We start from the raw sequence: 24,735 nt of genomic DNA, 5'->3' as shown, positions 1-24,735 counted from the left end.
AAGTACTGGAGCGCAGAGCCAAAAGAACAACATTACTGTCCCGGTCGTTTTGGAGATCACTGTAAATCTTCTTTCTAATGATGTCAACTTTATTTCTAAACTGCTAATATTGATCAAATTACACTAATTCAAATCAAATCAAATGTTATTAGTCACATGCGCCGAATACAACAGGTGTAGACCTTACAGTGAAATGCTTACTTACAAGCCCTAAACAACAATGCAGTTAAAAATAATATGAATAAGAATAAGAAATGAAAGAAACAAGTAATTAAAGAGCAAAAGTAAAATAACAATAGCGAGACTATATGCAGGGGGACAGAGTCAATGTACGGGGGCACCGGTTTGTCGAGGTAATATGTACATGTAGGTAGAGTTACTAAAGTGACTATGCATAGATAATAACAGAGAGTAGCAGCAGTGTAAAAGAGGGCGTGGGGAGGAGGGGTGGGCAATGATTAGATGTTCAGGAGTCTTATGGCTTGGGGGTAGAAGCTGTTTAGAAGCCTCTTGGACCTAGACTTGGATCTCTGGTACCGCTTGTCATGCGGTAGCAGAGAGAACAGTCTATGACTAGGGTGGCTGGAGTCTTTGACAATTTTTAGGGCCTTCCTCTGACACCGTCTGGTATAGAGGTCCTGGATGGCAGGAAGCTTGGCCCCAGTGATGTACTAGGCTGTACCCTCTGTAGGGCCTTGCAGTCGAAGGGCGAGCAGTTGCCATACCAGGCAGTGATGCAACCAGTCAGGATGCTTTCGATGGTGCAGCTGTAGAACCTTTTGAGGATCTGAGGTCCCATGCCAAATATTTTCAGTCTCCCGAGGGGAATAGGTTTTGTCGTGCCCTCTTCACGACTGTCTTAGTGTGCTTGGACCATGTTAGTTTGTTGGTGATGTGGACACCAAGGAACTTGAAGCTCTCAACCTGCTCCACTACAGCCTCGTCATTGAGAATGGGGGCGTGCTTGGTCCTCCTTTCCTGTAGTCCACAATCATCTCCTTTGTCTTGATCACGTTGAGGGGGAGGTTGCTGTCCTGGCACCACACGGCCAGGTCTCTGACCTCCTCCCTATAGGCTGTTCCGTTGTTGTCATTGATTAGGCCTACCACTGTTGTGTTATCGGCAAACTTCACGATGATGTTGGAGTCGTGCCTGGCTGTGCAGTCATGAGTGAACAGGGAGTACAGGAGGAGACTGAGCACGCACCCCTGAGGGGTCACTGTGTTGAGGATCAGCATGGCAGATGTGTTGTTACCTACCCTTACTACCTGGGGGCGGCCTGTCAGGAAGTCCAGGATCCAGTTGCAGAGGTAGGTGTTTAGTCCCAGGGTCCTTAGCTTATTGATGAACTACACTATGGTGTTGAATGCTGAGCTGTAGTCAATGAATAATATTCTCACATAGGTATTCCTTTTGTCTAGGTGGGAAAGGGCAGTGTGAAGTGCAATAGAGATGGCATCATCTGTTGGGCTTGGAGCTAATTGGAGCTAATTACACTTATTGGAGTATGTAACATAAGCTTTGAAAAAGCCAGAAAGTGCCGCTGGCTGCTGGTAAGCTCTTCTGACTTGGACATTAAAAAAAAACGTTTTTACTTGGAGATTCATTCCCCTGAAAATATTTTTGCTAACATATGATGTGGTCCCTGTGCAAGAAAAGGTGGAAGACCCCTGGCCTACATACATCAATAAAATCATAAAAAATATCAGAGAGACGCAATTTGGTCAGCAAGCCTGAACAGCTTGTTGTTTTGAGGCCATAGAAATATAATCCATAGAAAGGCCTTGGAACCTCTAACCCTGGCAATTTCACTGGTAAACTCATACACTTGCAATGGCTGCCAGTCCTGACTTGAATGGGCATGTCCGTTCCATGAATTCTATTCCTATGGTCAGTGAACAGTAGCCATAATCGGCCTTTCGCAAATTTCTGAAAACAATCGCGAGAAAAGCGTGGTTTGGAAATGAAATTACTACTGAGAAGACTAATCTGTCTGTAGAAGAAAACGTTTCTCAAAATTCTAAATTTGAGCAAACAGCACTGTTTTTCAAAGTATTCGATCTTGAAATAGGCTATTAGCAAAAGAGCATTGGCCATCACCGGTGAGTAGCCTAGATGTAACAGTATAGCTTCCGTCCCTTTCCTTGCCCCTACCTGGGCTTGAACCAGGGACACTCTGCACACATCGACAACAGCCACCCTCGAAGCATCGTTACCCATCGCTCCACAAAAGCCATGGCCCTTGCAGAGCAAGGGAAACAACTACTTCAAGGTCTCAGAGCGAGTGATGTCACCGATTGAAACGCTATTGACTCGCCCCGCTAACTAGCCAGCCATTTTACACCGGTTACATAGACACATATTCATGCTATCTTTATCATTGGGTGAGTCAGTGCCACTGAAAAGTTTTTTAAACAACCTATTATATTTCCTCCTAATGTTGTACAATCTGTGTGTTTCCTCTCTTTTCATTGGCCTGTGCTGTTGGTTGCATTCACATTGAGGTTCTGTTAATTGATCTCAGTTTTGTCCGAGTAGCTACTCATTTCGGTACGAAAAACGATTCAGCTAAAACGTCTCCAGTCATGTAAATTACATAGAATTGCATGAAATGCATTTATGAAAGGCAATTGTTTCAAGAGCCTGCCCCCAAAAAAGCACATGTGTGCAAATCCTACAAACACCTCTGGTCAACTATATGTCAGTCTCCAAGATGACGATCAACCACACGGAGCAGAGGAGATGGCATTTGCTTCCACTAATAATTGAATGTGGGATTCCTAGAAAAAAACGGTGCATAGGCCCTTAGATCAGTGCATAGGACCATTTCTCCCAGGCACTATACTACTCCAGTATGCAGGTACAGGCACCATAAAACGGGTCTTACTTTGTTCTGTATTTCAGGCACAGATCTGCCTGTAAACGGACAATGGCGTGGAGAACATTGTTTGCTGTCAACCCTTTGATAAGATATTGCTCAAGTGTGAATAAAAAGCCCCCATAAATTGGGAGATGAAAAGGTTGGGCACCATCAGAGGTTCGATGCGTTCGGAAATGGAACTCTCGCCATGCACTGTGGTGCGTTTCATGGTGAGTAATGAAGATTGGGGCTTCCTAACGTAGAAATGACCCAAAGATGAAAGATCACTTTTTCCTTCTCTCTTTCTGCTCTCTTTCATCACATCTGGGGATTACTGATTCATGAATGTAAATGATAGCAGAGGGATGTGTCCTTGAGGGTAGTCTCCTCAGAATCTTAGTCAGTTTTATCTGTATGTAGGCTAAAGTGTTATAAGGAAGGTTGGCTGTGACTTGTAGAATAAACTCTTGTGAGGCATATCTATCTTATTTCTGTTTTTTCCTCTCTGCCCTTACATTTTTTTGAGAAAAGTTGCTGTACCTGGAATCAGGGTTCTTCAGCTGGCCCTGAAAGAGAACCCTTTTTAGTTCAAACAACGAAAATGTTTTACACCATGAAGAACCATCAAAGAACCCTTTAATGCTGGACTAGCACAAAAACCTGCATACCCTGCAGTTTTGTAATAACAGGATTAAAGAACACAAAAGCCTGAATCCTAACCAAAGTTTTGGCAGTCAATGCATGATTTACACAATCATCAAATTATGTAAGTGTGTGCAACTCAAGTTAGAATACCACCCTCCCACTCTGTTTTGTAACTACAAAGGCTCACTCTGCACGGTCGCAGTCTCAGCGGGCCTCTCCTCTTCTCCGCTGTCATCATCCAGGCAAGGACCCACCACTGAGAACACACACAAACACACACACCGGGTATTTCTTGAAGTATGTGTGTGCCCGTGTGTGTCCCTGTGTACGTGTATAAGTGTGTACCTGTGTGCATACTGTAAGTGTGTATGAGTTTATAGTATTTAAGTATTTTATTAGTATCCCCATTAGCTTCTGCTAAAGCAGCAGCTACTTTTCCTGGAGTCCTGATAAAATATAAAAGATGACATAATACGGAATATTAATAGACAAGTACATCGGCCTTCCCTGTGGCTCAGTTGGTGGAGCATGGTGTTTGCAACGCCAGCATGGTGTGTGCAACGCCAGGATTGTGGGTTCGATTCCCACGGGGGGCCAGTACAAAAACAAAAATGCATGAAATGAAAGTATGAAATGTATGCATTCACTACTGTAAGTCGCTCTGGATAAGAGCCTCTGCTAAATGACAAAAAAAACAAGGACAGAACTACAGTGAGGGAAAAAAGTATTTGATCCCCTGCTGATTTTGTACGTTTGCCCACTGACAAAGAAATGATCAGTCTATAATTTTAATGGTAGGTTTATTTGAACAGTGAGAGACAGAATAACAACCAAAAAATCCAGAAAAACGCATGTAAAAAATGTTATAAATTGATTTGCATTTTAATGAGGGAAATAAGTATTTGACCCCTCTGCAAAACATGACTTAGTACGTGGGGGCAAAACCCTTGTTGGCAATCACAGAGGTCAGACGTTTCTTGTAGTTGGCCACCAGGTTTGCACACATCTCAGGAGGGATTTTGTCCCACTCCGCAGATCTTCTCCAAGTCATTAAGGTTTCGAGGCTGATATTTGGCAACTCGAACCTTCCGCTCCCTCCACAGATTTTCTATGGGATTAAGGTCTGGAGACTGGCTAGGCCACTCCAGGACCTTAATGTGCTTCTTCTTGAGCCACTCCTTTGTTGCCTTGGGCGTGTGTTCTGGGTCATTGTCATGCTGGAATACCCATCCACGACCCATTTTCAATGCCCTGGTTGAGGGAAGGAGGTTCTCACCCAAGATTTGACGGTACATGGCCCCGTCCATCATCCCTTTGATGCGGTGAAGTTGTCCTGTCCTCTTAGCAGAAAAACACCCCCAAAGCATAATGTTTCCACCTCCATGTTTGACGGTGGGGATGATGTTCTTGGGGTCATTGGCAGCATTTCTCCTCCAAACACGGCGAGTTGAGTTGATGCCAAACATCTCCATTTTGGTCTCATCTGACCACAACACTTTCACCCAGTTGTCCTCTGAATCATTCAAATGTTCATTGGCAAACTTCAGACGGGCACGTATATGTGCTTTCTTGAGCAGGGGGACCTTGCGGGCGCTGCAGGATTTCAGTCCTTCACGGCGTAGTGTGTTACCAATTGTTTTCTTGGTGACTATGGTCCCAGCTGCCTTGAGATCATTGACAAGATCCTCCCGTGTACTTCTGGGCTGATTCCTCACCGTTCTCATGATCATTGCAACTCCACAAGGTGAGATCTTGCATGGAGCCCCAGGCCGAGGGAGATTGACAGTTCTTTTGTGTTTCTTCCATTTGCGAATAATTGCACCAACTGTTGTCACCATCTCACCAAGCTGCTTGGCGATGGTCTTGTAGCCCATTCCAGCCTTGCGTAGGTCTACAATCTTGTCCCTGACATCCTTGGAGAGCTCTTTGGTCTTGGCCATGGTGGAGAGTTTGGAATCTGATTGATTGATTGCTTCTGTGGACAGGTGTCTTTTATACAGGTAACAAGCTGAGATTAGGAGCACTCCCTAAATTCCCCTGACGTGAATATAGCTACATTGTTTCACTAAATTCCCCCTTATTTTTATAGTTACAGACCATATCCTGGGGAAAGTATAGACTTTTAACAGTTACCACCCACAATGGGTTTCATTAGGGGAAATGCAACATTCATGAACATGAAATAACCAGGCCTTGAATCTTGAGCCTTCTTACAGTATGTCACCCATAACAGGTTAACTGAGATATAGTGTAACGTGTTACAGTCTACCACCCATTAGGGGTTAGCTGAGCTATAGTGTAACTGGTTGCAGTCTAACACCCATATACAGTTATCTGAGGTTTTACACTAGGCTTTGGAGGTCCTGTTAATCAGATGGAGTTGTTACGCTCCTGCTCATATAAACTGAACCAGAATCAGATGGCAGTTTCACGTAAGGTAAATGGCTCTCGCTGTGGCTTTCACCTCAGCCACTTTGATCAGTGTTTTAAGAGATGTGAACTTAGCAACCTTGATTCATGTGTAGTTTCCTCCCTCTAAAGTTTCAACTTAATGGTTTGCACCTCAACAACTTCCTACATTTCTACCTTCATTCCCCAACACCACATTCACACCCAGCAGCGTCCACCAGTCACACACAAACACACCAGTGGCGGCCAGTGCCGTTCAAGATGAGGGAGGACACATTTGTTTTCATGAGCATGGCCTTATTTCTATTGCAACATATTGGATGACTGTCATTCATATTCCATCCACCCAGTTCAATGTAACAGCGATAGATGTAGGCTGCTACATGATACTCAAAATGTCCCAATACCCATCATGAGGTTGATACTAACTAGCCTATGAATGAAAGTTCACAAAATAGGTGCACACAGGTCGAGAGACAAATTTGAGGTGACAGACAGTGACACATGGACAGACAGTAACATTCAATACCACCTTGCACACTCTTGCCTGCATTTAACTGATATAGGGTGTAATCATTAGTCCAACAGTTGCAAACAAAGAGTTAATAATATTGGACAAATTCAGGTATGTTTATCGCCATTTTGTTCCTGTTGCTTCCGTTTAAGAAATGTTTTTCAACAGAATCAGCGGAATGAATACACCCCTGATCACAGGTAAACACAGTTCACTTTCATAGCAGCCACGTTGTATTCCTTCTCGCATCTATGTGGTCTCCTTCTCTCACCTCTTCCCTTTGCTTGTGGACTTCAATGCACAACACAGCAGCAGTATGTGACCAGGCAAAAAAACCTTTCCAAGTCAAACCGCTACACACAGCCTACATCATTGTCACCATATTAGCTAAAGTAACATCTTAGTCAGCATAGCTAATAGGACTAATGCATTAGTAAACCTGCTACAATCATAGTAATGTTACAGTGTACAGTCAGTAAGCAGTTACACCAGCGGGTCCCAGGTGGCAATAAATTAGTAAAAACAAAAGCTTACCTTGACTTGGAACATTTCCAGTGTTGTGTTGGATAGTCATAGCCAGCTAGCTACCATAGCATCCCTCTGTTTGAGCAGGGTGTTTCAGTAGGGTAAACTAGCTAGCTGCATTTGCTAGCTAAGTAAGTGAAACTGAAAGTGAAAAAAAGACAACATCTCTGTCTCTATTTCTCTCTTGCTTCTTCATTTTGGAAGAAATGAATTTGTTCATAATTGTTAAACTATTGTCTTTCTCTCTCTTTGAGTCAACTACTCACCACATTGTGCAGTATGCACTGCAGTGCTGGGTAGCTGTATCTTATGTTTTCAGAACTAGATTAATTCTCTGATCCTTTGATTGGGTGGACAACATGTCAGTTCATGCTGCAAGAGCTCTGATAGGTTGAAGGAAGGATGTCTTCTGGAAGTTGTCATGATTACTGTGTAAGGCTATGGAAGGGGGTGTGAAACATGAGCCTCCTAGGTTTTGTATTGAAGTCAATATACCCAGAGGATGACGGAAGCTAGCTTTCCTCCGGCTACACCATGGTGCTACCTTACAGAGTGCTGTTGAGGCTACAGTAGATCTTCATTGCAAAATAATGTGTTTTAACTTCTTCAGATTAGGGTCTATTTTTCTCAATTTCCGCCTGACTGACGTGCCCAAAGTAAACTGCCTGTTGCTCAGGCCCTGAAGCCAGGATATGCTTATAATTGGTACCATTGGAAAGAAAACACTCTGAAGTTTGTAGAAATGTTAAAATAATGTAGGAGACTATAACACAATAGTTATGGTAGGAGACAATCCAGCCCATGCTATTCCAAAGGAAAATACAGGGAAAAAATGTAATCTAGCTCTCAGTATGCAATTACTATGGCTTCCACTGGGTGTCAGCAGTCTTTGTTCAAGGTTTCAGGCTTGTTTCTTCCAAAACGAGGAAGAATAATGAGTTTTGATACAGGGACACAGACTTGCTAATATTGCTTTCCAATTGAACATACTTCTTTCCGTATGAAATATTTTTGTTTAATTACATTTTAGGGTATCTGAGGATTAAATAGAAATGTATTTTGACTTGTTTTAACCTGTTTGATCTAGGGGGCAGTATTGAGAATTTTGGAAAAAAATATGTGCCCATTTTTAACTGCCTCCTACACCAACTCAGAAGCTAGAATATGCATATTATTGTTCAGGTTTGGATAGAAAACACTCTGAATTTTCTAAAACAGTTTGAATGGTGTCTGTAAGTATAACAAAACTCATATTGCAGGCAAAAACCTGGGAAAAATAGATTTAAAAAAAATGAGAATTTTGTGACTGTACTATTTAGTGTCATTGTTTTATAGATACCATAGTGAGAAAGGATTCAGTTCGCAACTCCTAAGGCTTCCACTAGATGTCAACGATCTTTATAAAGTTGTTTGAAGCATCTGTGATGAATACAGACCGAATTAGAATGCTTGTAAGTTGACACGTCATCACTTCATTTTTTGCGCCTGCGCATAAATCTGAGAAGAGTGTCTTTGTCATAATCGTTTATTCTAGACACTTGATAGGTTGTGTGAAAATATTACTGATGTTTACTGATGTTTCACGTTAAAAATGGACCAAAAGATTAATGCTAAACAACGTTTGACATGTTTGAACAAACGTAAATAGATTATTTACTAGTTTTTTTTTAGCTTTTCGGCGTGACTTTACACTGCCCACCTCATTTTGTGGGAGCCTACTGAACGCTAACTATTTGGACATAAATTATGAACTTTGTCAAAAGAAACCACATTTGTTCTGGACCTGGGATCCCTGGCAGCGCCTTCTGATGGAGATAATCAAAGGTAAGGGGATATTTAGAATGTTATTATCGATATTAGATGATGCTAATGCTAACTGTATAGCTTAGCTTAGCTTAGCTTAGCTTATAGCTTAGCTTGTTGTTGTTAGCATAGTACCCAGTTTATTGCAAAATGTGATTTCCCAGTAAAGTTATTTTGAGATCTGGCCATTCGGTAGCAATTACGAGATGATAATATATTATTCTTTGAATGACAATATTATAATTTACCAATGTTTTCGAATAGTAATTCCGTGATTTGTAATGCTGGATTCACTGGGAGCATTCGAGCCGAAAAAAATTCTGAATTTCACCGCGACTGTAAATGCTGTTTTTGGATATAAATATGAACTTGATGGAACTAAAAATGCATGTATTGTATAACATAATGTCCTATGAGTGTCATCTGATGCAGATTGTCAAAGGTAAGTGCATAATTCTAGCTAGTTTTCTGTCTGTTGATGCCCTTCTTTGAATTGGCTAAACATTACACGCAGCTATTGTCAATGTACTCTCCTCACATAACCTAACTTTATGCATTCTCCGTAAAGCCTCTGAAAATTGGACAGCGTGGTTAGATTTAGGAGATATATCTTTCAAATGTAGGAAAATAGTTGATTATTTGATTATTTGAAATGATTACTCTTGCAGTTTTGAATTCCCCGCCATGGTCACATGACAATGAATCCCAATACCGGGATAAGATCTTGCCCCCTGGCCTCAACAGGTTAACAAAGTTTAGAGGTAGCTTTTTGGATTCCTTTCTCTGCTTGTTGAACGAGTGGATTACTCAAATCGATGGCGCCAACTAAACTGACTCTTTGGGATATAAAGAAGGATTGTATCTAACAAAACGGCACTACATGTTGTAGCTGGGACCCTTTGGATGACAAATCAGAGAAAGACTTTTAAATCGCTATTTGTGAATTTATGAAACCTGTGCCGGTGGAAAAATATGTTGATGTGGGGCGCCGTCCTCAAACAATCGCATGGCATGCTTTCACTGTAAAGCCTACTGTAAATCGGACAGTGCAGTTAGATTAACAAGAATTTAAGCTTTTAACAGATATAAGACACTTGTATGTACCTAAATGTTTAATATCCCCAAATGTTTATGATTATTTATTTGAATTGCGCACACTCCAGTTTCACCGGAAGTTGTCCTGCTAGCGGGATGCCTTTCAATTATTTCATGACATGTGATTATATTTAGTATAGTTTTATCTAAAAAGGATAACTTTCTAAATGTTTTACAATTTACATTTTTATAAAATTCACTGAGGAGGATGGTCCACCCCTTCCTCCTCTGAGGAGCCTCCATTGATACACAAACATCAGTACATACTTAGGTATCAACTCAAGGTCAGAACTACATACATTTAAAATAAGAATACACACTTACTACACTGACTTTAAGCATAAAATTGCTCTACTGAGGCAGACCCTGATATCTTGCAATTGCACCAATGTTCTTTAAACATCCTGAGAGATTCTCAGTTAATCAGTAAGCTGAGCAGAGTATCATATTATACAGATCATGACTGAAGTCTGCTAAATGGCATATATTATACAGTGTCATGACTCTCGCCCTCCCAAACAATAAATCCTGTCCAAATGTTATTGTTTTGTGATATCGTTAAGCACAGTGTAACTAAATAACTGTAACTCTACAAATATATACGTCCCAGTTATCAGATGTACATCTAAATGTTTATAAAATGTACATGATTAAATATTAAACTATTTGTGAGACAATGAAATGTGATTTTAGCCTTCTAAATTAGATAATTGTTTTCCATGTGTGCTTAGGGTCGTTGTCCTGTTGGAATGTGAACCTTCACCCCAGTCTGAAGTCCTGAGCTCTCTGGATCAGGTTTTCATCAAGGATCTCGCTGTACTTTGCTCCGTTAATCTTTCCCTTGGTCCTGACTTGTGTCTCAGTCCCTGCCGCTGAAAAAACAGCCCCACAGCATGATGCTGCCAGGTTTCCTCCAGACGTAACACTTGGCATTCAGGCCAAAGAGTTCTATCTTGGTTTCATCAGACCAGATAATCTTGTTTCTCATGGTCTGAGAGTCCTTTAGGTTCCTTTTGGCAAACTCCATGTGGGCTGTCACGTGCCTTTTACTGAGGAGTGTCTTCCGCCTGGCAAAGCATAAAGGCCTGAGTGCTGTAGAGATGGTTGTCCTTCTGAAAGGTTCTCCCATTTCCACAGTGGAACTATGGAGCTCTGTTAGAGTTACCATCGGGTTCTTGGTCACCTCCCTTCTCCCCCGATTGCTCAATTTGTCTGGGCGGAGTCTTGGTGGTTCCAAACTTCTCCCATTTAAGAATGATGGAGGCCACTGTGTTCTTAGGGACCTTCAATGTTGGGGACATTTTTGTTCCCCTTCCCCAGATATGTGCCTCGACACAATCATGTCTCGGAGCTCTACGGGCAATTCCTTCGACCTCATGGATACATTGTTGCTCTGACATGCACTGTCAACTGTGGAACCTTATATAGACACGTGTGTGCCTTTCCAAATCATGTCCAATCAACAGGTAAATCAAGTTGTAGAAACATCTCAAGGATGTTCAATGGAAACAGGATGCAGCTGAGCTCAATTTCGAGTCTCATGTAAAAACAATTGCAATAATTTAGATTGATGAGGGAAAAAAACTATTTCATACATTTTAGAATAAGGCTGTAACGTAACAAAATGTGGAAAAAGTCAAGGGTCCTGAATACTTTCAGAATTAACTGTATATGCCTTACTCTATTGAGTCTTTGCTTACAATTGCTTTCTCTAAGCAGGCCCTGCTATCCTAATGCCAAGGGCACATCTTATCTTTAACTTTAACCCAAACACCAGATGTACTCGGGAAGGAGATGAAACAAGCTATTTAGGTCAGAGGCGTTGTCTATATGTTCGTGTGTGCCACCAATCCACCTCAGCCCCAGCCCCTGCCCTATCTCTCCCATCCCATCCATCAGGGTTTTTACAGCCGGCCCCTCTCCCCCCACTCCATCGTAACCACCAGGCACAGATTATAGGATCACTGTAATGTGAAATTGCCTCTAGAATTGGCAGATTCCGTTGGAATACTATTCCTGATTTATGTGCCATAAATCTGCATCATTATTCCAAGCCACTCTTAATCCACCTGCCACCTGGGAGGAGGGGAGGGACAAGTGCCGGAGACGACATTCCGAAACAGCGGGAGACAAGAACTCCAGCAGTATTCTAGCAGTGTTCCGAGGAGTGGGGGATGAGGGGATGTGCAATAGAGAGAGAGAGAGAGGCAGTGAGAGAGAGAGAGAGAGAGAGAGAGCGAGAGAGAGAGAGAGAGAGAGAGAGAGAGAGAGAGAGAATGGCAGATGAGGGATTGATTGCATGTTGTCCTGGGCCGTGGCTCCAGTTATGACAGCGTTGATGATGTCCCATGATGATGTCCCAATATTACAAGAGCCGGGGAGAGCAGACCTGTCACAGGATAGATGGAAGGCAGTGTACCTGTGTGTTTACCTGGGAGATAGTGGGGGTAGTGGTGCTGGTGGTGGTGGACTGCACTGAAGCTGACAGCATCTCAGGTAGAGTTAACATCTGCCTGTAACAGCTCACTTCCAGTCTACTGGAGCTGTCTGCTCCTATTCCCATCTAACAGGCAGGAAGAGAGGGGGAAGGCTTACCATATAAGGTGAGAGAGTTTAGATAATGCCCAAGGCTTACAGGAGATGAAAAGGTTCAGTATACATGGGCTACGTCCCAAATGGCACCCTATTTCCTATATAGTGCACTACTTTTGACCTAGGGGCCTTGGTCTAAAGTAGTGCACTACATAGGGAATAGGGTGCCATGTAAGGTGGAGATGGAGAGGAGGTTTGCTTAGTGGAGAGAGGTAGTGGTGATGGCCAGCTATTTAATTTGGAACTACAAATGGCACTAGTCGTCATGACAACAGTGTGGAGGGGGGGGGGTACCGGTCATAGATATAGAACCCTAGACAGGCTGATGTCATAGAGCCACAGTTTTATATCTATGGTACTGGTGTGATCAAATGTAACACTACCGAGATGACCCTTGCTAGTGTCTGTAGGTCTTGAGTTAGTCCTGTGTCCCCGTAAAACCGTGTTCTCTTCCATCAATCCAACAATCCATCCTTTCGTCTAACATTGGATTTCTGTGATTACATTTAGTGTGCCCTGCCCGAAGTCCAACAATCATCCTTCATAGATTGATGTATCCATACACTTTGTGATCCCAAACCACCAATAGAGAATCTACCCACTATGCCTCAGTCAGCCAGTCAATCAGTCTGTGGGATCCAACCTGCAGCTCTCAGTTGAAGTCAGCACTTCTCCTCCATCAGATCAAATAATTGAATTCCCACTTGTCAGCATAATACACTGCTCTTTTTCCACACTCAGCAGATCATGAAAGAGAGAGAGATAGAGAGAGCGAGGGCACCCTAAAAGTGTTGTGACTTACATACGAGCAACATTTGACATGCCATTGCATCATTTGCTTATGATCTGTCATAGATGCGGGTTATGCTGCCCTTCTCTTCCAATGAGTTTTGAGAAGGAAGCACAGACAGAGGAGGCAAGGAATCAAGGACATATAATTGAGATTCACCCACTGCTCCTAGCTGCTCCCCCTCCCTCCAATCCTTTGAGCTCAGAATGTCCCCTGGGGCTCTGAGAGGGAACAGCTTTTTGATTCTTATTTTGTCTGGGTGTAAATTATTCACAGTGCATCCTTTCCATTTATCTCTGATGGCGACTGGATATTCACTGGGTGTCTATTTGTGTGTGTGTGTGTGTGTGTGTGTGTGTGTGTGTGTGTGTGTGTGTGTGTGTGTGTGTGTGTGTGTGTGTGTGTGTGTGTGTGTGTGTGTGTATGTGTGTGTGTGTGTGTGTGTGTGTGTGTCTGTGTGTGTGTGTGTGCCCCCCCACCAGATAAGATCTGTCTCCGCTCCATCTGAGGAGCCTTCGGCTGGCCCTCTCTGGAATATTGATCATGACACTGTGGTGTGTCGGCTGAGGTCTGAAGCTACAGCCACATCAGACATACAGAGGGTGGATTGGGACCTCTTATGGGATGGTTAGACTGACTAGGAGTTCCAGCTTGCAGTCTGGAGTCTATACCTCCTGCAGATGCCCATGAGTGAGGCTTGGGGAGAAACTTTGATGGTTGCATGTAAAAGAACCATCAAAGCTAGAAGTTTGTCCCTCTGAAACCTACGGAAGGTTGTAAGTTGCATCATTTTACTGCACATACAGTACAGTTGACACATTGGAAGTTCACTCCCCTTTCTAGGCCCTGTCCAGGTGTAGACAGCCAGTCAGTCAGAGGAGGGAACCAGAGTGAGGGAGACTACCATTATGCTGCAAATGTCACTTGTCACTGTCCATCTTCATCACCCTAGTCAAAAAATCCTATAGGAGTCCAATAGGACTGGTTCCAAAATCTGATAGGATTTTTCTATTGGATTATTGTATTGGAATCCTATAGGATCTTCTAGAACTAAATCCTATAATCCCAAAGGAGTCCAATAGGATTTTTTTTTGGAACCATTTTTTTCTATTGGTCATACTGCAAATGAACTTGAATCACTCCCATAGTGAGATTGGTTTTAATTTAGTCAGTGATTTACAATGACAGCCTACCCAATTGTGTACGGCCCTATGGGACTCCTAATCACAGCCGGATGTGATACAGTCCCTGGAACTGAACCAGGGACTGTAGCGACACCTCTTGCACTGAGATGCAGTGCCTTAGACCACTGTGCCACTTGGGAGCCCTTTGGTGTGTTGAAGAGGTTGAGAACCTCAGGGAATCATCACTGGTGTGAGTCGGCAACGATATGGAGATCTGCTCCGGAGACACGGGAGAGAGGCTGTTCCTCAGTTTACTGGCCTTGAATCTTGATTGCAGTTTAACATAAATGCTCACGTTTCTGTGTGATATTTAGCTGTGAGATTGTCCAATAAACCTATATTTATCAAACTGTAGTATCCATACACGTGGTCTGAAATAACAATAGAATACTATAAATAATATGGCTTGACAGGTTATAATAAGTAGGCAGGGCGATTGAACAGGCTGCTGCACAGTCACTATGGGAAGGATTTCTAGAGCGGTCGGTTAAATGGTGCATGAGAGGAAGAAAAGAATACTCTGTAAATGGTTAAACTACTGAGAAATATGTGTACACGATCAGCCTAAATTAAAATGTACATATTTGATTTTATATTGCGCTAATTTCCTGTAAGTGGACAGTATACGTTACTACATTACACAACCTGCTGTTTTGACCACATCGAGTTGAAGGTAATTGCACATACTTTTTACCTCAGATTAGTGATGTTAGTATAAACGTTTATAGTGATCACAATGACACAAAATCGATTGCTTAAAACAGATCAATATCCTTAGTTTTGTACCGTTGATTTTGTCCTTTGGCGGTCTTAGGACTTAGAATTCTACTCTAATTTTCAAACTTAAATGGAAAGGAAAATTCTGGGTGCTCTCTGTATAAAAGTCGCTGACCTCACTCCTATACATGCAAACTATCACTCAAGTAACAGCCAACCCGTGTCACTTTTGATATCCTACGGCGGGTCGTGATTCGTTGAAGTTAAATAACAAAGCAACAGATTTGTTTCCTTCCCCTTTTCGGCAGCCTCCCTGAACTTCCGTCCGATATTTTAGAATTTAGATGACTGTTTTCAGCAAATTATTCTCAGAGTCAGTTTGGCCTTTCAGTGTTAGTTTAAACAGTGCATACACCCCAAACATTTGCCTCTGCTCTACTGATTTTAAATTGAATTTGATATGAGTGATTAACAAAAGTGTTGCGTTTACCTTTCAGTATTGGCGACCCACTTGAAACAAAATGCAATAATTCAAAATGTGGCTAGCTGTCTTCTACAAGTTGTCCTCTAACCAGTGATATACCTATTATTCCCAGATTCCGTGTTTTATTTAGTATGGTCAGTTTGAACAGGACGTGAAACCCGACTCCCCTCTCTCGTTCTATTGATTTCAACGTGATATCAATATGAGTGATTGTCAAATAAGTGTTGAGTTGCTCTTTCCATTTTGGCCACCCCCAAATCAAAATGCATCACTCCAAAATGTAACTGGTTGTCTTCAGCAGATTGTCCTCTCACGAGTGATGTAAACAATGTATGCTCGGCCGTAATGTATGTGCACTCTGACACCTGGAGTTGCATGGCAAATGGTCCAGGAACAAAGGGCAATGCCCACGGACTAGTCAGCCCTTCCCCCTCCGAGCGGCCAAAATGTACCTCACTGTTACAGTATCCAGAGGAATACCTAGTCAGTTGTCCAACTGAAATTTGTCTTCCACATTTAACCCAACCCCTCTAAATCAGAGAGATGCGGGGGGGCTGTCTTAATCGACATATACGGCGCCCAAGGAACAGTGGGTTAAACTGCCTTGCTCAGGGACAGAACAACAGATCATCATTTAAAGGCTAAGGACCTTATCACTTCAGGGATTCAATCCAGCAACCTTCAGGTTACTGGCCCAACACTCTAACCACTAGGCTACCTGCCACATGACTATTGTGATAGAATAATGCTATATTATTCAGGTCTGGTATCTATCTGAAACGTGTTCACCGAGGATAACTCTGAGCTATCTGTATGGATGTATTATCTCTGTGGTTACTTGTATTTGTACAGAGTGAACTTTGAATTATTCTATTATGCAAATACTTTTTGATAGTCTTCTCAGGAATTCTGTCTTATTTACTTTGGTCTCATCCCCCACACAAGCTTTAAATTATGACACCCAACCCTGTGGAGATTGGGTCTAGGAGTGTTTAGATTACTGTAAACTTGGTATTGTTTGATTGGTCACTGGTGGTCACTTTTGGTTGTGGGTTGAAAGGTTACACCTTCAGATATTATAAATGGAATGAAATGCCTCCTGTATCCAGTCCATGGAGGAAGGTTGTATGATCTACTTCCTAGGCTTGTAGGCCTCTGGCCTAATAGGCATCTCTTTGTTCATGATTAGAATAATGCCTTGTAATGCTTGTAAAGCTTTATGTCTTGTATGTGAATCCATTCATTTTACATAGTACCTAAATGATACTTGTAATAAGAATTCCATTCTCAGGCATTTCTTCATTGCTTATTACTGTCACTCAACTATGGTCTCTTGTATATTGCTAATTATCTTTTTGGAGCCAGATAAAGATTTGAATAGGCTAATTGTCTTATGAGTCGGTTGTGAGGTATTTATAATATCATATATGCAGAATATACAAATATCATATTTTACTGCCCACTACAGCAGTATTTCCAGTTCCATGTGGTTTTTGAGTTGCGTTAGTTTCAACAGCGCATATAACCTGATATCCCCCCAATCAATATGAGTGATTTATCGCCACTTGTCAAAAAAACAAGGTTTTAGGAATATAAATGGAACTTTCATCATTCATTTCCAATAGTATTGTACTTCACTAGGTAAAAACTGCTGAATGAGTCCAAAAATGTGATGTGATCGATTTATTTTGATGATCTACCAGAAATCATAAAAACGGGATTGACTTGCCTATAATAAGGCACATATACCGTATTTAGCAACAACAAACAAGAAAAAACATTTATCATCTGCTATAAATATTATAACAATACATTGACTCAAAAACGACATACAAATGGCTCCAACATAGCTAGCTAGTCAGATGAAAGGCAACATGTGGCTAACATAAAAATGAGTGCATTAAATGCTGTACAATTATGAAAATATAACTAAAACATTGACAACTTTATCAGGAAACATCAGGAAACAAATACTGTGGTCACAGTTCTTGCATTTAGACACAGTGAAGGATAACAGTTAGAATAATAATGCTAGAAAAACCAGAGGCAACATTCCAAACACGTATAAGACACACCCTCTCCCCTCAGCCCTCAAATGTATTTATATTTTTTACCCACATTTTCTCCCCAACCTCGTGATATCCAATTGGTAGTTACAGTCTTGTCCCATCGCTGCAACTCCCTTACATACTCGGGAGAGTCGAAGGTTGAGAGCCATGAGAAACACGACCCTGCCAAGCCGCACTGCTTCTTGACACACTGCTCGCTAAACCCGGAAGCCAGCCGCACCAATGTGTTGGAGGAAACCAGTGACCGAAGTCAGCGTGCATGCGCCCGGCCCACCACAAGGAGTCGCTAGAGTGCGATGGGACAAGGACATCCCAGCCGGACCATACCCTCTCCTAACCCAGACGACGCTGATCCAATTGTGCTCCGCCTCATGGGTCTCCCGGTCGCGTATAATGATTTGACAATTGCAAGGGGCGAGGAAAGAATAAATGAATTTTAAATATACCGCCCTCGCATGGAAATTTGCCACTTGTTCCTCCCATTGTTGTGTTTTCAATCATTATGGAACCACCAGTAGCTGTTGTGTGTGTTTTATATGAGCTACAGTCAATTATGATTGCATTTCATATCTTGGCTAGAAGACAACGCATCCGCAGACATCGGAAATGACAATGTAGAAGTGTCATGTCAGGAAAAGTATGCACTAGCGAACGTTTCCAAAAGCTAACCAAACAAAAACATAATTACTCTTACGATACGAGTTTGTGCCACCATGTGCATTAGTAGCACCATTTCTAACTTGTACTTCTACGTTGACTTCTCCATATTGATGTTGGTTGTATGTTTTGGTTGACTTTTGTTAGCGGATGTACAATCATCATGATTGGGGTGTTTCAGGCCCCGGAGTGAACAGAATTGTACACTCACAAACTCAATCACAAACAAGGGCTGAGAGGCTTACGTTGCCAACTTCCCTTGCCTGGCTAATTGTTTGGACCGACGGCAAAGATGGCCGCGGGGATTCCCCCAAGGGCATGAGGCGAGGGTAAGTGGAGGAGGGTGTGTCTTTTGTGTTCGAAACGCAGCCAGAGCTTCTCTGCACAGCCACAGGTGGCAAGCTGAACTTGGGAGTTAGGCTAATTAACATTGTGAGCTTGCGCTAGCTGTGAAGTTATCAGTCACTCTTAAAGGGACAGGCCTTCTTACAGGTGAATGAAACAGAATTGAATATAGAGCTGTTGTTTCCGATCAACAAGAATGCTGGAATTAATGTTGTTGTATTGTACTGGAACTAATGACAGCAAACTATAATTGAATGGATTTAATTAAAAAAAAAGTCCTAATAGGATTCTGATAGAGGTGATGCAAAATCCTATGGGATTGTGAGAATCATGTAGGGCCCAAATAGGATTACTTTTGTAGTCCAATAGAATTCAAATAGGATTCCGATACAGGTGACACAAAATGATATTGGAAAATCACTAATCCTATAGGATTTTTGGACTAGGGCATTAGACATTCTTACAGTACAGTCTTTTGCCTCCTCTCCTTTTCTGGAGCTACCATATCTCTCTGGCTACCTGCATCCAAACCTGGGTCGTGTTCATTAGGGCACACCTTTGCAACGGTAAACGAAAATGAACGTTTGTCATTGGGCACGTTCAGACAGTACCTCCCTGTCTCAGTTAGTTTCGGAGCATTTTCTTTCAAATTGTACCTACTGAAAACAACCCCGGTAGTGGAAATCTTGGAAATGTATTATCCCTTCTCATAATGACCTCTGCTTGGATGGGGATGGGCTTTGCTTGGGTGTTATATTAAGTCAATCTGCAAACATGGTTGATATGAATAGGCTGAATTGGATCAACCTGGCCATGGAACAGTGGAATAATGGAATATGAATCCCTGGGGTGTCATTGATGAATGTCGTGCCAAGACATCCCAATAAATACTTCCCATAATTAGTAACTATTTTCATTATAGGTAGCCAGGACAAGAGGTTTACCGTGTGGTGCGTGTGTGAGTATATACACAGAGAGCGGAGAAAGAGCATCGATCCCTCTACTTGGGTAACGACATGCACTCTGAAATAAGAGCTAACATCTCAATGCTGGTTAGGCCAAGAACAGATAACTAAAGGGGGAAACAGTTGGTAAAATGCTGCTTTCAGCAAAAGACATTCCTGCAAGTTTTACTTGTTCAGCACAACGAGAGGATAACAAAAGGAGAGGTCGTCCAAAATAGACACCAAAATAGATACCTCCTGATGCTCTGATGCTCTCTCTCTCTCTGACACACACACACACACCCTCCCTCACTCCATTCCACACACACACACACACACACACACACACACACACACACACACACACACACACACACACACACACACACACACACACACACACACACACACACACACACACACACACACACACACACACACACACACACTACCCTCTGCCCCACCCCCTTTCCAGCTGCAGGCAAGAGTCAGGGCAAGGCCATAATCATAGGGAGGCTGCAGCTGCAGGCAGTCATCTAGCAGCATGTCTATTCCAAGCCTCTGAGTGGACCATTTCACTCAAACATGCACAAGCACCTGCCATGAATTAGAATGCCCATTTATACACACTACAGTCACACAAGGTGCATCTTCAAAAGAATGAAATGCACATTTCTTTTTCCAAAAGAACTCATAGGATCACATTCCTTGGGAGAAAAATGGATACATGTGACCGTTTCAAGAAGCTAGCCAAATGTCGCACGTAACTACTTCACAGGAGAGGCATTAGGATCAGACCCTTTTTTTCAATTTTCGGCAAAAATATCATACCCAAATCTAACTGCCTGTAGCTCAGGACCTGAAACAAGGACATGCATATTCTTAATACCATTTGAAAGGAAACACTTTGATGTTTGTGGAAATGTGAAATTAATGTTGGAGAATATAACACATTAGATCTGGTAAAAGATAATACAAAAAAAAACATGCGATTCTTTTTTTCGTCATATTTGAAGTTCAAGAGAAAGACCATAATGTACTATTCCAGGTTAGGTGCAATTTTGTTTTGGCCACTAGATGGCAGCAGTGTATGTGCAACGTTTTAGACTGATTCAATTAACCATTGAATTTCTGTTCAAAATGCTATATCAAGACTGCCCAAATGTGCCTAATTGATTTATTAATACATTTTCAAGTTCTTAACTGTGCACTCTCCTCAAACAATAGCATGGTATTCTTTCACTGTAATAGCTACTGTAAATTGGACAGTGCAGTTAGATTAACAAGAAATTAAGCTTTCTGCCCATATAAGATATGTCTATGTCCTGGGAAATTTTCTTGTTACTTACAACCTCATGCTAATCACAGTCTAACTTACAGCCTACTACTAATCATAGCCTACCTTAGCTCAACCTTCCGGCGGGGGGGACACTGATCCCGTAGAGGTTAATGTATTATTTTTTTTTTAAATCAAAATGTGTTTTTGGCCAGAAATGCCTTCTGGAACATGTGAACTTTCAGGTGCCTTAATACCAAACGTGTATGCCATCTGTAAATACGAATCAAATTGTTAAATTGCGAGCCTAGTTGGTTTAGCCACGGAAAAATATAGGAACCTTCCTGCTAGCCATGATTGGCTGAAATAATGGATGGGCTGGACATGCCGAGAGATGAGTTCGGAATTATCTACCATGTAGCATGCTTCTGTCTTTAACATGAGCTGCTCAGTATGTGTGAATAATCATTTCTACCACAGCTTTTTTTTAAGATACTGTATCATGAAGAACTGAAAAAGTTTTGCTGGACTACTTTCTGGAGGACAATCGTGCCATGCAGACTCTCTCTGATTCTGAAAATGAATCAGACAATGAGGAAATCCCTGATTTGGGTAAAAACATTTTCATTGAACCAGACATTGTAGAGTCTTCTGATGACAGTGGTGGGGATGAAACAGTGTCGTTGTCACGGAAGAAGTTGAACGAGTTTTGAAATCAGTGAAATGCCAGGTGGAAGCAAAGAGATGATTGCCAAATGTAGAGAGAGTCCAAAAGAGAACACAGAAGGTTGTTGTATAAAACACCTGTCTCCGGATTACACATCTTTAAAGGGCAGCCATGGCATCCATGACATCGAGAAGAGAAGAGTTCATCCATATATATTGTTATACGTTTCTAATTTAGTTTGAAAGTCGTTTTCATTGCAAGTTAAAGTGTACTGTTAGCAAGCTAGCTAATGTTAGTTGTCTCGCTAGCTATTGTTACATGTATGATCTGTGTAGTAATATTATTCGTATCACAGAAATCCATTTGCGTTGCTAGTTATAGCCTAGCTAGCTAACATTGACCCTAGTTGGTTAGCTTTAGCTACCTGCAGATTCATGCATGGTAGTATTTCTGCGTTCAGAACAACAGGGAATATGAGGTCAAATGACGATATCAGGGATCTTCAGGTCAGAAAGTCAGACCTCTAGAAAGAAGCCAGAGTTCCCGAGTTGAAATTCCAAGTTGGATGACTGTTCAAATAGATTTTTCCCAATTGGAGCTCCTGAGTTTCCAGTTGTTTTGAACGCAGTGAAGTCGGAAGTCAGAGATTTCCAAGTTCCCAGTTGTTTTGAATTCGGCATTAGAGTTGGGATTATGGTTCATTGTTTAGCTAGCTATCTACATGTCTAAACAAAAGACTCCACTATGCAAGTAACCACTTTACTCTACTGTTTACAACTTCTCTATCCTGTGTATGTGACAAATAAACGTTGATTTATTTGATATAGTGTGTGTTTATCAGAGACGGTAATTTGAAGAACATGACCTGTACCAAAGTCAGATTAGGATTTTTAATTGTTTTATTTTATTTAACTAGGCAAGTCAGTTAAGAACACATTTTTATTTACAATGAAGGCCTACACCGGCCTAACCCGGACAACGCTGGGCCAATTGTGTGCCACCAATATGGGACTCCCAATCACGGCCGGTTGTGATACAGCCTGGATTCAAACCAGGGTGTCTGTAGTGACACCTCTAGCACTGAGATGCAGTGCCTTAGACCCCTGTGCCACTCGGGACCCAAGGACTAGATAATGTGTATTTTTACTACTACTTGCACCACTTTTAGTCTTGAAATATTTGGTTGTTTGCTACACTGTGAATCCTTAAAGAAATGGGTTGGGCTAAGGCTTAAGAAGGTGTGAACGACACTGAACGGGTGTAGACAAAGAAGTGCTCTCCAGTAGAGGTACCAAAACATTCACGGGGGAGTTACAAGTTTATCAACTTTCAAAGCAGAATTACTTGTTTTTCCTCAACTGCAGTGTACGATATACCATTTTCTAGAGTCTCTACATTTATCCAATGTAAAAGCACTATTTCAAAGAGGCTGTAAAATCCAAAAAAAGTTTTAAAAGAAAGTGAAGTTTGAGACCTGCTTATTATCAAAGACTAAAAAAGTAGCAAAAGTGTAAATAGCTAAGAGCGGTTTTGTTTCATCTTGGATTTCCAGAAACAAAATTACATTTGGTGATGAGTGAATATGGTGTAAAAGATTTAAACGGGTTAATATTGAGGAACAGTATGGATTACTATGAACCTTTTTGTGGAAAATTTACCACCTGTACAAAAAATCAAATCAAATCAAAGTTTATTTGTCACGTGCGCCGACTACAACAGGTGTAGACCTCACAGTGAAATGCTTACTTAGGCTCTAACCAATAGTGCGAAAAAAAGGTATGTGTGTGTGTGTGTGTGTGTGTGTGTGTGTGTGTGTGTGTGTGTGTGTGTGTGTGTGTGTGTGTGTGTGTGTGTGTGTGTGTGTGTGTGTGTGTGTGTGTGTGTGTGTGTGTAGGTAAGTAAAGAAATAAAACAACAGTAAAAAGACATTTGAAAATAACAGTAGCAAGGCTATATACAGACACCGGATAGTCAGGCTTATTGAGGTAGTATGTACATGTAGGTATGGTTACAGTGACTATGCATATATGATGAACAGAGAGTAGCAGTAGCGTAAAAAGAGGGGTTGGCGGGTGGTGGGACACAATGCAGATAGCCCGGTTAGCCAATGAGTGGGAGCACTGGTTGGTCGGGCCAATTGAGGTAGTATGTACATGAATGTATAGTTAAAGTGACTATGCATATAAGATAAACAGGGAGTAGCAGCAGCGTAAAAGAGGGGTGTGCGGGGGGGGGGCACACAATGAAAATAGTCCGGGTAACCATTTGGTTACCTGTTCAGGAGTCTTATGGCTTGGGGGTAAAAACTATTGAGAAGCCTTTTTGTCCTAGACTTGGCACTCCGGTACCGCTTGCCATGCGGTAGTAGAGAGAACAGTCTATGACTGGGGTGGCTGGGGTCTTTGACAATTTGTAGGGCCTTCCTCTGACACCGCCTGGTGTAGAGATCCTGGATGGCAGGCAGCTTTGCCCCAGTGATGTACTGGGTCGTACGCACTACCCTCTGAAGTGCCTTGCGGTCGAAGGCCGAGCAATTGCTGTACCAGGCAGTGATGCAACTGGTCAGGATGCTCTCGATGTTGCAGCTGTAGAACCTTTTGAGGATCTCAGGACCCATGCCAAATCTTTTTAGTTTCCTGAGGGGGAATAGGCTTTGTCGTGCCCTCTTCACGACCGTCTTGGTGTGTTTGGACCATTCTAGTTTGTTGTTGATGTAGACACCAAGGAACTTGAAGCTCTCAACCTGCTCCACTACAGCCCCGTCGATGAGAATGGGGGCGTGCTCGGTGCTCTTTTTCCTGTAGTCCACAATCATCTCCTTAGTCTTGGTTACATTGAGGGATAGGTTGTTATTCTGGCACCACCCGGCCAGGTCTCTGACCTCCTCCCTATAGGCTGTCTCGTCATTGTCGTTGATCAGGCCTACCACTGTTGTGTCATCTGCAAACTTAATGATGGTGTTGGAGTCGTGCCTGGCCATGCAGTCGTGGGTGAACAGGGAGTACAGGAGGGAACTGAGCATGCACCCCTGCAGAGCGCCAGTGTTGAGGATCAGCGTGGCAGATGTGTTGCTACCTACCCTCACCACCTGGCGGCGGCCCGTCAGGAAGTCCGGGATTCAGTTGCAGAGGTAGGTGTTTAGTCCCCGGTTCCTTAGCT

Source organism: Salmo trutta, chromosome 35 (genome assembly GCF_901001165.1).
Source record: "Salmo trutta chromosome 35, fSalTru1.1, whole genome shotgun sequence".
In the NCBI taxonomy this organism is placed as follows: domain Eukaryota; kingdom Metazoa; phylum Chordata; class Actinopteri; order Salmoniformes; family Salmonidae; genus Salmo; species Salmo trutta.
This window is presented reverse-complemented; position numbering follows the sequence as displayed.